We start from the raw sequence: 12,192 nt of genomic DNA, 5'->3' as shown, positions 1-12,192 counted from the left end.
ATGATCTGTTTTGGTGTGGGAGAATTTTGAGTTCTTTGACTTGCTTCATGGGAGAAAGAGACAGGCAGACAGGAGAAGGTCGTCTTGCTTTTGAGGCCTTCCAGTGTCCTTAGTTCGAAGTACGCAGAATGCCAAAGCACTCTACTTTAGGGTATCCAGTTCTGAGCCCCAGCAGTAGCTTTTGCGGAAAGCCTGTGTCACTTGGCTGCTGAGATGACCTCATAAGACATAGTCATTTAGTATTTTGAAAACTTTTAATAAGGACATTCTTTTATAAGGTAGCAAAGAGATGACATGGAGAAGTTTATAGGAGGAAGTTAATTTGGGATAGAGTTGGAATTTATAACTTGCAAGCATATGCATGAGGCATGAAAGGATGTGCAAAGAATAGAGTGGGTTGTCAAGAATGAAGTATTTGTGAGCTGTGGTGAGAGGGTTCTCATATATGCATCCTGGAAGCTATTACAAGGAAGTCTGTGAGGAGTCATGCAGCCCCTTCTGTTAGGATTATTACAGCCCCAGGAAGGGCAGGTAGCTAATGGGGCTTTAAATCTACAATAAAGAATAACAGAAGTTGCCATATTGGAAATTTGCTGAAGGTGAGTGGAACCACAAAGTTGATTCTCATCATTTGAAAACACTGCATTAGGAGCTTTCAATACCAACGTTCCTCTTATTTCTCTGGTGCCTGAGTTTGCATACATAGTGCAAGCATGGTTGCTTGTTTTCCAGTGACAAGGCAGGAATTTCATTTTTAAGAAACATTAACTAGTTGCAAAGTAGACTCTGCAGATATTTTAAAAATTAGGATTTATTCATTGTACAGGGGGGATTCATTGTGACAATTCAAATAGCCTTACATTGTACATTGGTTAGATCACTCCCACCAACCCTCCAAACCCTTCCCAGCCCCATTTAAAGAAATTGCAAGAGGTTTCATCATTCAGTTATATATCTATATACCCATACATGTATATATGAAGCCCATCAACCATATTCCCTCACCTTAATCTCCATTTACCCTCCCCACACACTTCTTATTTTATGGCTTTGACTTTCATTATTAATTCCAAAGTCAGTGTTCAAAGGGGTTTCTCAAAGTGTCCCTGCAGTGAGTACACTTTACTTTGGTCCGTTCAACCACTTCCATTACTCTCCCTTACCCCTCACCCTCCACCCCCATTATTCAACAGCTTTCCATACATATCATTATGCCCTCTACCTGCACAGATGTCATGTATTTCAACATTGCTGATTCTCTACCATTCTCTTTTCCTTTCCCCCCTCCTCCAAGTTCCACAGAGTAGCTTTGCTATTACAAACATGTTGTACATAGAAGTTTGTATATGATCATATGTTTTTGTGTATATGTTTATCTTTTGGATCTATCTTCCACATAAGAGAGAAAACATGTGGCTTTTGTCTTTCTGAACCTGGCTTACTTCACTTAACATGATATCCTCCAGTTGCACCCATTTACCTTCAAATCATGAGGTTTCATTCTTTCTTATGGCTAAATAAAACTCCCATTATATGTATACACACACACATACACACACACATATACAGACATATCTATCTATCTACACATTTGTGTTGTGGCTAAATAAAACTCCATTATACACACACACACACACACACACACACACACACACATACATATACACATCTATCTATCTATCTATCTATCTACACATTTGTGTTGTTTCCATAGCTTGGCTATTGTGAACAGTGCTCTGCAGGTATTTTTAGAATAAAGGACCTATACTTTTAAATTGCCTGGATATTTATGGACTGAATGTATTCCCCAAAGATTCCTAGGTATTAAATCCCTAACACATGAAGTCATTTGAAGGAGTGACCTTTGGAAGATAGTTTTGTTTAGCTGAGATTGTAAGGGTAAGGCCTCCATGATGGAGTTGGGCCCTTGTAAGAAGACAGACTTGAGTTTTCTCTTTGCTATCTGACAGTAGAGTGAGAGGGCTGCTCTCTGCCAGCCAGGTAAAGGGCCTTCAATGAGAATAAAATACACCTGACTTCCTGGCCTCTAGAGTTGTGAGAAATAAATTCCTGTTGTTTAACCCACCCATTCTATGATATTTTGTTATAGCAGCTCAAGAAGACTAATACAATAATTGGTAAGCTGGTGCACTTGACTGTTTTCCTTCTTATCCCTTTTTCATTCAGTAGCACGCGCTCCTTACTCATGATGTAAAAAATGTATTTATATCTTGCCTTCTTCTGGAAATGATTTATACTAACTTATATTATGTCACAAGCAAATCCCATGAACTAAGGAGAAAATACAGATAAGTCCTGGTGTTGAGTACACAGAATATGTGGCAATGAATTCCTACTCAGTGACTTGACTGTGAACTTTCTAGGAACTACTGAAAGAGAAAAACAAGGTCATTTATGAGATTTACGATGTCCAAGTGTAAAAGTAAACTTGTTTAGGCAAATAGAAATTTCTCCCACATTCTCATAGAGCTGAAACTGTGTAAGATAGTAAGTTAGCTTCTGAATAATTAAGCCTTATCATAATTCTGAAGTTGTTTTTTAAATCTTTCAAAATATAGATAATATCTCTCATCATGCCCCAGTACATTTCATTAGCAGCTCTGTAGGAACCATTGCTGTACTATGCACAATGGCTGTGCTTCTTATTATCCTTGGCTGTACCTTAGAGTCACCAGGGCACTATTACAAATCCTTCTGTTGGACCACCTCTCAGCCTAATTAAGTCAGGATTTCTGGGAGTAGGGGCGGGTTGGACTCAGGCGTCAATATTTTCAAAACTCCAGATGATGAATGTAGTTCTCTGGTCTGATGTAATCCAGAGAGAGACTTTAGAGTGGCTTTTTTCCAACCAGGATATGTTGGTCAAGATGGTTAGGTGATGCTGCAATAATATACATTTCTCCAAATAGCAACAACAAAGGTTTACTTTTTACTCACTCTACATGTCTGGCCTGGGTGAGCTGGGGGTTTGCTTGCTGTTGTTCTCTTTCCAATAGAGCAATCACCATCTGGAACACTAATGTTTTGGCTACAGCAGAGGGAACTAGAGACATGACAGATCATTCACTGGCTCTTGAAACTGCTTGGGTAGGCTGAGATGTTGTAATACTGAAATCAAAAGCTACACTATGTGTTTCTTTGTCACTTAACAGTCCACAGGTAGATGGGCAGGTGAGAGTGGGGAGATGGCTCTGTTCCAAGAAACCAGTGGTCCAAGAATGCAGCTGATGGGTGGCTCTGCTATTCTAAGCATTTGGTTCCCATTTTTGGGTCCAATGTGCTGGTTATTGTCACCATTTTCTTGGCAGCTCTAAAGGGAAGGAAGAGGATCAGTAGCTTCATTTTTACAGAGACGACCAGGAGTTAAACGTATTTTCTGCTTATAGCCCATTGGCCTGAACTTTGTCATGACACCACCTTTATCATCAAAGCAACTTGAGAAATATGGTCTCTAAGTGACTTGCCATGTGAAGTCTCAGAATTGGAACAGCTCTATTTCTGGAAGGAAAGAGAGAATAGGCGCTGGGGCCAGTAAAGCAGACTGCCTCATCAAGTCATGTGGTTTTAGCATAGAAATCCTTTCTTCAAGTGACATTGCAGATGTCATCCTTGGTAATCAGGACTTGGAGATGCTTTGATTGGGTGGAGGCTCTTTCTGGACTACCCTCCTGGCTTTCTCCTCAGTTCTAGAGACATCTTCAAGGAACTCAAGAGTTCCACAAATCTCACAGATGTAGATGTGGCATCTGTCCAAATATTGTTCCTCACAGAACTGTGCAGTAATATTGAAATGATGGAACTAAAGGATCCTCCCAGTCAGTTACCTTGCAAAAACTGCTACCACAAATCCATCCATCTCTCCTGCCACCCTAGTTCTAGTTTGAGCTACTGCTGTCTCTCTTCTGATCTGCTGAATATCTCTCCTTCATTCACCACACAATTGCCAGAGGTATCTTTTTAGAAAGGAAATCGGACCAGGTCTTTCCCCTGTTTTATTATCCCTTCCAGTGAATTTCACTTGGATTTAAAATGTAACCTAAATATCTTATTGTGGCCTACGAAGCTCTGTAATGATTTAACTCCAAATTTTCTTATTTCATCTTCATCTTTCTATCCTTCCTCTCTTTGTCTCTGGCCATCTTTGTCCTTTGAATAAACCAACGTTAATCCTGCCTCTGCATTTTTGTCTTCTGCTCATTCCAGAATGTTCTTTTTCCAGCTCTTTACATCTCAATTTTCCTACTTCTTCACATCTCAATACAAGCCTTACTTTCATAGAGAAATCTCCTATGGCTGCCTAGGCTAAGGTAGGACACCCCCTTCCTCTTCCTCTTTATCACACTCAATTACTATCAGAAATGACCTTCTGTTGTCTTTACTTTACTTATTCATTCCTATTACTTGTCACTGGAATGAAAGCTCCAAAAAAGACAGACAATGGGTATATCCTTGCACATTCCAAGTTGACAGAATATGCACTGGAAGATGTATTTAATAAATATTAATTGATTGATTGATAGATGAATAGAATTATGGTGATTTGGTAGCTGGGTAAGGATCTGGGTAGGACTTACTCCCTACTCTTTTTTTTTTTTTTCAGTACTGGGGTTTGAACGCAGGGCTCTAGTGCTTGCTAGGCAGGCACTCTACCACTTGAGCCATACCTCTAGCCTTTTTTTAAAAATATTCCTTTAGTATTTTTTTTTGGGTAGTTCTTGCATTTTTCCCTGGGGCTGGCCTGGACCTCTCATCTTACCTATGCCTATGTCTCCCACTGGGATTACAGGCATGTACCACCACACCCAGTTAAGACCTACTCTTTATTGTTAGGAAAAAAACTGAGGTATACCACAGGTGATTCAAAGGTGGGATCTTCTTAGAAAATAGCTTGGAGTTACTTGAAACCATGACAATGGATATTTGCAGACCCATAATTTCAATCCCAAAGCCATAACTGCAATGATTTTTGCATGAAAATAATTAGGAGCTGCTGTAATCACATGTCCACTTCATAGCTGGCACCATAGCTCTTTTCTTTCTAATCTACTTTCCCAGAAAACTTCCAGACAAAATGCATACCCCAGGTTTGGTGCTGTTTGGTGAATCATAGGTGGGCAAATATTTTATTCTTTTACATGTGTTGTTTGGGCACTCCATCCTGGATCTGCTTCAAGACCATTCCACCTAACTAGAGGGCATCAAAGAAGCCCTTCTTCTCACCTTGCTCTTAATCCTCCTGTGGCTGATGCCCAATATTGGGTGCCGAGGTTCCTGCAGACAGGATCCTCTTCTTCCCAGACTTCCTTTGAGACAAAAAGACTCTTTGAACTGTGGCATTTGGGTTGGAGGTAAGGAAAGGCTGAGATAGGGGGCTGTGTGCATGGCTGGGGATATATGGCTCAGTTCATCCAAATCCCATGGAAACTGTCAGTCAGCTAGGACAGAGCTCAAATGTGGGAAAGTCAATGGAACCAGCAGGAGGAAGTCCACATTGCCTTGTGTCCCCCTGGTCTGTTAGTGCTATACCTGGAATGCTGTCCCCTCTGCTGCTTTTTCTGGCGAACTCCTACTCCTTTCCTTCATGACTATGTAAATGTCACATCCTCTGTGTAGTCTTCTCCAACACCCCCGTGCAGGATTAGTTTTTTCCTCCCATGGTACACGCAGCGTGCTTCTCACATTGTTTTGAAAAGATATATTTACAAGTCTCTCCCATTGACAGGGGACCCCTCAAGGACTTAGCTGTATCTTAATTTTCTTCCCAGGCAGCACAGCAGGGCTGCTGACAGAACCATCATGGAATCAGGTGGGATGGAGTGTGAGTCCAGGCTGCATCATCTTCCATTTGTGTGACGGGGTCAAGGAATATTATTCCTGAGGCTCATCTCTCTCGCACAGAAAATGCGGCTAATGATACCTTCCTCAGAAAGTGATGTGAGAATTAAAAAAAATGAGATAACGTATATATGCTGGATGAACATTATTTTGTTTAAAAGCACAATCCACTGAAGCTCTTCTCCTTTTTAAGCAAGAAAGTCCAAAGCCTCTCCCCAGTCCTCTGTGCTCCTGAAGGGAACAGCTTAGAGTGATGACGGTGGTGGTGAGGGTGGCGATGGTGATAGTAGTGGTACTGATGGTGCTGTCAGTGGTACTGGGGTCAGGGTGGGGTGGTCTTGGTGGTGGCAGACTGGGAGTGGTGATGGTAAGGATGGCGTAGAGGTGATGGTGGTGATAGTAGTGGTGGTGACAGAGGTGATGGTGTAGATGAAGGTGGGGTGTTAGTACGAATAGTAGTGACAGTGGCATAGTGATAGTCATGATGTTTGTCCTGGTGACACTGCTGCTGTTGCTGTGGGTGGTGGTGATGATGGAGGTGGTAGTGTTAAGGTAGTGGTGCGGTGATGGTGGTGGGGGTAGCGGTGATGGTAGTGATTATGGGGTGATGGTAGTAGTGGCAAGGGTGGAGGTGGTAATGATAGCAGTGGGGGCGGTGGTGATGGTGGCAGTGCTGGTAGCTTAAAGCTTTGGGGAACAAGCTAGTTTCTGGCACTTACTCTGAGTCCCTCACCTCTGTTGCTTAGCCTGCTAGTTAGGATTTATAACTCCCAACTCCTAGGGTGATGTTCGTACAACTTTGCTTTATTTTGTGTTTCCTCCCTTGCCTGCCTGCCTGATTCTAAATTCAGTCCCCTTTTCTTGGGTTCTTCACCTGACTCTCTGCCTTTGACTTTAGACCCCTGCTCTCCACGGAGAGGCCAGGATACTTCCTTTGAGTTCCTTATGACAAGATGCAGCTGTTGGGAGTATTGCATTGCTGCTGAAAGAGTGTCCTCATCCCCTGTGTCCAGAGGACCCAGCTGTGATGGAGCATGGACTTTTAAGCACTGAGAGCAGACTGACAAATTTGCCCATGGTGATCTCTGTTGCTGTTTTAAAATGTCTATTTAATTATTTCCACAGAGCATTTTCATTATACTGTACTGTGTTCCAATCTCCTACGTTACTTAACCTATTTGCTTGTTTATATACTAAGCAATTCATTAGTTTACATTTCTGTCTCAGCTTGTTCAAAATTCATAATCATTCTATTCTTCTGCTAATTATGCCAGCTTTGGTGATGGCACTAAATCTGGGGGACGGCTGAATTCTCATGTAAACATAACAAAGGCACGATTGGCAGCTTACTATGGGCAAAGCAACAGCAAACTGAAGCAGGAGGATGTTTTCAGAGGCCTTTGGTGTGGGAGTTGGGAGTAGAAGGGCTTGGAGACTTTTAGATCTTCGATGGCAAGGAAGAAGTCTTTCCTTTCTGCCTGGCTCCCTTGTCAAGGAAATCATTTTGCTGGTATTTGACATTGCTGATAGCCAGCTAGCCTCAGCTCTCCTGTGCCTTACACCTGTGCCAAAAGTAGATCTGTACAGATTTCTTCCTCGGACCAGTAGCATTTGTGATATGTTGCTCTCTAACAGCATTTTCTTGTTATTTTGTGAAAACCCTAAATTTGGCACTAAATTCTGGTCTAGTAGAAAGAGCTTGGTATTTTTCAGTAAAGGCTCAAGTTTAAAGTTAGCTTAGTCATTTACTAGACCTGGAGTAAGTCACTTAACTTTGAGTTTTAGTTGGCACCCTTGTAAGATGGAGATAAGTAACTGCCATGCCTCATTATAGGGTGTTTTTTTTTTTTGTTTTGTTTTGTGAGCCTTGACTGAGATATTATCTGTGGAAAGGCTTATAATATTAAAAGATTACTATTACTATTAAAAATTGACTTATAATATTATCTTGAAGCATGAATACTCTTTAATTAGGAATTTTGTCTTTTGGGAAAATTAATGTTACTCTTTCTTTTTTTCGTTTGTTCATATGTGCTTACAATATTTGGGTCATTTCTCCCCCCTACCCCCCACCCCCTCCCTCTCAGTGTTACTCTTAAACCACTTCACACACAAATTTCCCTAAAGTTTAATATTCATGAAGCCACTTCAGGCACATTGAATTTCTCAAGTTGTCTTAGAGCTGTGGAATAAAAGGTAGCTCTTACCACATTTACACCTCTACACTCTGCTCCCTTGGCCCAGAATAAGTCCCCACTTTTTTTTCTTTGAGAAAGGCTTTTGTTATGTAGTGCAGACTGGCCTTGAGTTCGTGATGCATCTGCCTCCCAAGTGCTGGAATTACAGTGTGTGACACCGTGCTCAACTGGTGGTCCTTGCTTCTGCTCGTGTGTCAAGCCCTGGCTCAAATGCCACCTCTTCTGGAATCTTGATCTGACCACTTTTGGCCATTCTGGTGGAGCCATTCCGTCATCTTACAGTTCCTGTCATTGTAAACTGCCTCTCTCAGTTTTTGTCTTCTAACTGTGAATAATACCTGGTTGTTAGTTCCAGGAGGACAGCGAGTTTTGATGCTTTTGATCCTAGTGTCTAGAACCTTGCCTCATACATAGTGAGTGCTCAGGAAACCTTTATGGAATAAAGGAATGGAAGAATGAGTGAAGACAAGTCACCCCCGTCAGTTCCTACAGAGTGAACATTGATGTCCCTCCTATCTTCATTTTGGTCACGGCCTGGTGCCTGCTAGGTGTGCACCGTTCTCCCCTTGCCCCCTGTGGTGGAGTTTGAACTTAAGACCTTATGCTTGCTAGGAGGAGTCTCCAACCCCATGCTTTTTGTTGAATGAATACATTTTTTGACTAGGAACTCATGTATTTATTTACTAAAAATTTTTTTTCAGTGCTGCTGATCAAACCTAGAGCATCTCACATGTTATATAAGGAACTCATATGTTTAGAAAACAGAATAAAAACACTAAATAGCATAAAGCCCTAAAGATTATATTGTGTTTTCATACCATAATTATTTAAAAATCATACTTTTAATTTTGTTTTTAGATTTTTATAGGGTATTTTTTGAAATAAAAATGTGATAAACATTTGGAGCAATTTTTTCAAAACCAAACAGACCAAATCATAGGTTTCCCTGGACTAGTTTTTAATATAAATTCTTATTTTCCCTAAAAATAATATAAATATCATTAGCCAAAATATGTTTGAACCTTTAGAATCCTAATATTAAAGTTTCCTCCAGAAAACAAATCATTGCAGGTTCATGGTTACTATCAAAGCAATGAGAGCCCCCAGTGTGGCAAATGGCCATTTGCCAGACTTTCTGTGGCTCCTTCCTCTCTGCTGTGTTTGAGGAGTTCTTTCTCATAGTAAGGCTTTTAAAATTCTACTTACAAAATTTTATATCCTCTTCAGCAGATGGGCTGACCGGCTTACAGTCTCCATGGTAACAAGGTTTCTGTATTCCCCCCCCCCCCTTTTTAAAATAGCCTAAAGTCACAGAAGGGAACTTAGATATTAATAGCATAAGAAATTTCAATGTGAACAACAGTTATTAAATATGCAGCCTTTGATTACTTGTTTCTTGATCCAAAGTCATTTGTGAGAGATAGCAACTATGAAGAAGCATATGTGAATAATAATTTTAACACCCCTTCAGTTAGGATGTGGCTTTAGTTTACTGAAATGATTAACTGTTGATCTTCCTGTTTAAATTAGCCTCACTTCTCGACTTCATTTCTGCTAGCCAAGTCAGATTGCTATTGTAATTGTACTATACTACAATTAGGAGTCAACAGCATAGCAGTGATGCTTTAAGCTATTCTTACATGCATGTAAAAGACAAAACCAAGGTTCTCTTGTTTCTGCATAGTTTTTATGGACACCCATTTATGTGTTAAGTCTAGTTTTTGTGTGAAATATTAAAAAGCATGTATGATTTCATGGGGTCACAACCCATGATGACTTGGTATTTATATTAATATTTATGATTGACTCACAAAGAATTGTAAACCCTTCCTCCCAAAAGAATTCTAACCACAAATTTAGCTAATACACAAATTATTCTTTAAGGCAAGTACACTAGCAAGGCATGAAAAGGGTTGTGTGAAAAAGGGAAGTAGCCAGGTGAGGTGGCACACACTTGTAGTCCTAGCTACCTGGGAGGCTAAGGAAGAATGGTTACTTGAGCCCACAAGTTCACAACTGGGCTGGGCAGTATAGTGAGGCCCTGTCTCAAAAAAAAAAAAAAAAAAAAGTATGTGGGATGCATTTGGTTTGCTAAAATTCTTGTTTGTCTAAGAAGTACTCTATTCTTGATTCAGCATGATTGGGTTTCAATCAGAAAAGTCAATGTTTATTTTTTTCATTTAAATTTATTCTTAAAATTAATGTGTAAAACGTAAAAATTGTACATGTTTATGGGATACTCTGTGATGTTTTGAGTAATTCTTACTTTTGGGCCAACTTTTTTTGTTTTCGTTGTTGCTGGATAGCGAACCCAGGGCTGCACTCCAGTCAAGCTTGAGTTCTAGCACATAGCTGCACTCCAAGTCCCTTAGGTCGACTTTTACATGTTTCTTTTTGTGAAGTCAAGGCAAATTCTTGTTTGTTGACCTCTAAATATTGACAAATGTTGTTAACCTACCAATAGATCTAGAATAAAGGAGAAATTTTTCCGTTAAATAGCAGAAATGTATTAAGCATACCTGGAGTGACTGGCTTTGTGATAGGCTCTTTTTAATATGTCTTGGAGCTAAAACACTATTATAAGATTATGTCTCATTTAAATATCTGTTAATACTTTTCCCACTTGTTTTCTACTGCCAGGTCTCTGCATTTACTTACTTTGCTGTCAGATGATCAGGTTGAGCTGTAAAAGGCCTAGTGTGGAAGGTATGTGTGAAAGTAGCATTTGATTCCTTTGTGGGGAAAGGGTGTTACTTATGTGCTCGAGATGAGGTTTTGAGGGAGGTTGGTTGGAGGTGGGAATCTGCTGCAGATGCTCTTATCACTGCTACTTCTGCTGCAGAACCAATTTCCTAGGAGGCTCTTGACCCATATTAAAGTACTTGGGCCTTGTTTTATTCTAGTTTTCTCTGAAAGCCTGTGTGCAGGTAGATTATTTGGGAAGTGATTCCAAGCAGCAGGAGGGGACAGAGGCAAAGCCAGTGCCAGAATGTGTTGAGAAATTGGTGAGCTCTGGAAGAACTAGTGATTGATGATGTCATGCCTTCCTGTGGAGTCCTGTGAAATGCATGTCAGAACTCTCCACCTTTAAAAACAGAAGCAAAATGCCAAACATGACCAACAAAACCACCACCACCACAACAAAAACCAACCAAACTAAAAGAATTACCTACCTGGACCAGGAAAGGAAGAAGCATTTATCTATTGACTTCCTTCTACATTGATTAAAGGTAGCCCCACAGGGGTTAGCTCTCTCCCTCATACACCAGGTTGCACAAGTGAATGCCAACTTCCTGTTTGTCAGAGAATTCCAAGGCCAGAAAAACAAAGGTCCCTGTACCTGTGAGAAACTGACTAATGCCTGTTTGGAATGGTTCTCCAGCAGTGGCTGGAATGGTGGGACCTACAGGATATGAAGTGGTTCCTACATGTGTAAGTGTGTATATCAAAGGCTCTAACACTTCCTCATCAGTTTACCTCTTATAACCTCAGTGAAGGGAGAATGCTCCTCTTCATCCTTTCAGAAAACATATGTGGGTTCCTCAGTCTTATAAAAAAGAAATTCATGTTAACAGTACCACATTCTGACCCTTCTGATTGTCTCCTCAACTCCAGCATCTTCACCCCATTGGCAGGAAACCACCATCCTGTCCAAGCTTCTTAGATGGCTTCTCATTCCCGCTGAGTGGTAGGACCAGTTACAGGTGTACTTGCCCGGACTCTGAGCCCAGAGTCATGACCGTGCTCCATGTCAATAAGTTATTGTTTATCCCCTTCAAGATTTTGCACAGGCTCCGGATCCACTCCAAGTAATCCTACCTCGGTTCCCACTAATACATTGTCCTTTGATAAATAAGCAATTCATTCTTCCACAGGAACTATATTTTTCTTGCTTGCACAGGACCAAGACCTAACTAGTTAGTTAGTGGCTCAGAGGCAGAGATGAAATGGTGGATTTTAAAAGGGACACGATTTACGTTGTTAGGCACAGTTACGGTTTAAATATGAAGTGTCTTGCAAAAAGGCTTATGTTTTGAAGGTTTGGTCCCTAGTCGGAGACTAATAATTGATCCAGCCACAGTCATTGAGAGGTGGGTGGATCACGAGGGTTCTGACTTAATCAATGGATTGATTCCTT

General features: G+C 40.7%; 1 protein-coding gene across 2 annotated transcripts in view; it reads left to right on the top strand.

Moving 5' to 3' along the window:
- The window catches only part of Cacnb4 (calcium voltage-gated channel auxiliary subunit beta 4), a 257,548-nt gene that overhangs the window by 16,001 nt on the left and 229,355 nt on the right, over positions 1–12,192 (top strand). The gene's annotated exons all lie outside the window — the stretch shown is intronic.

This window comes from Castor canadensis, chromosome 4 (genome assembly GCF_047511655.1).
Source record: "Castor canadensis chromosome 4, mCasCan1.hap1v2, whole genome shotgun sequence".
Lineage (NCBI taxonomy): Eukaryota > Metazoa > Chordata > Mammalia > Rodentia > Castoridae > Castor > Castor canadensis.
Note: the sequence above shows the minus strand (reverse complement) of the source record. Positions and strands in the feature narration are given on the sequence as shown.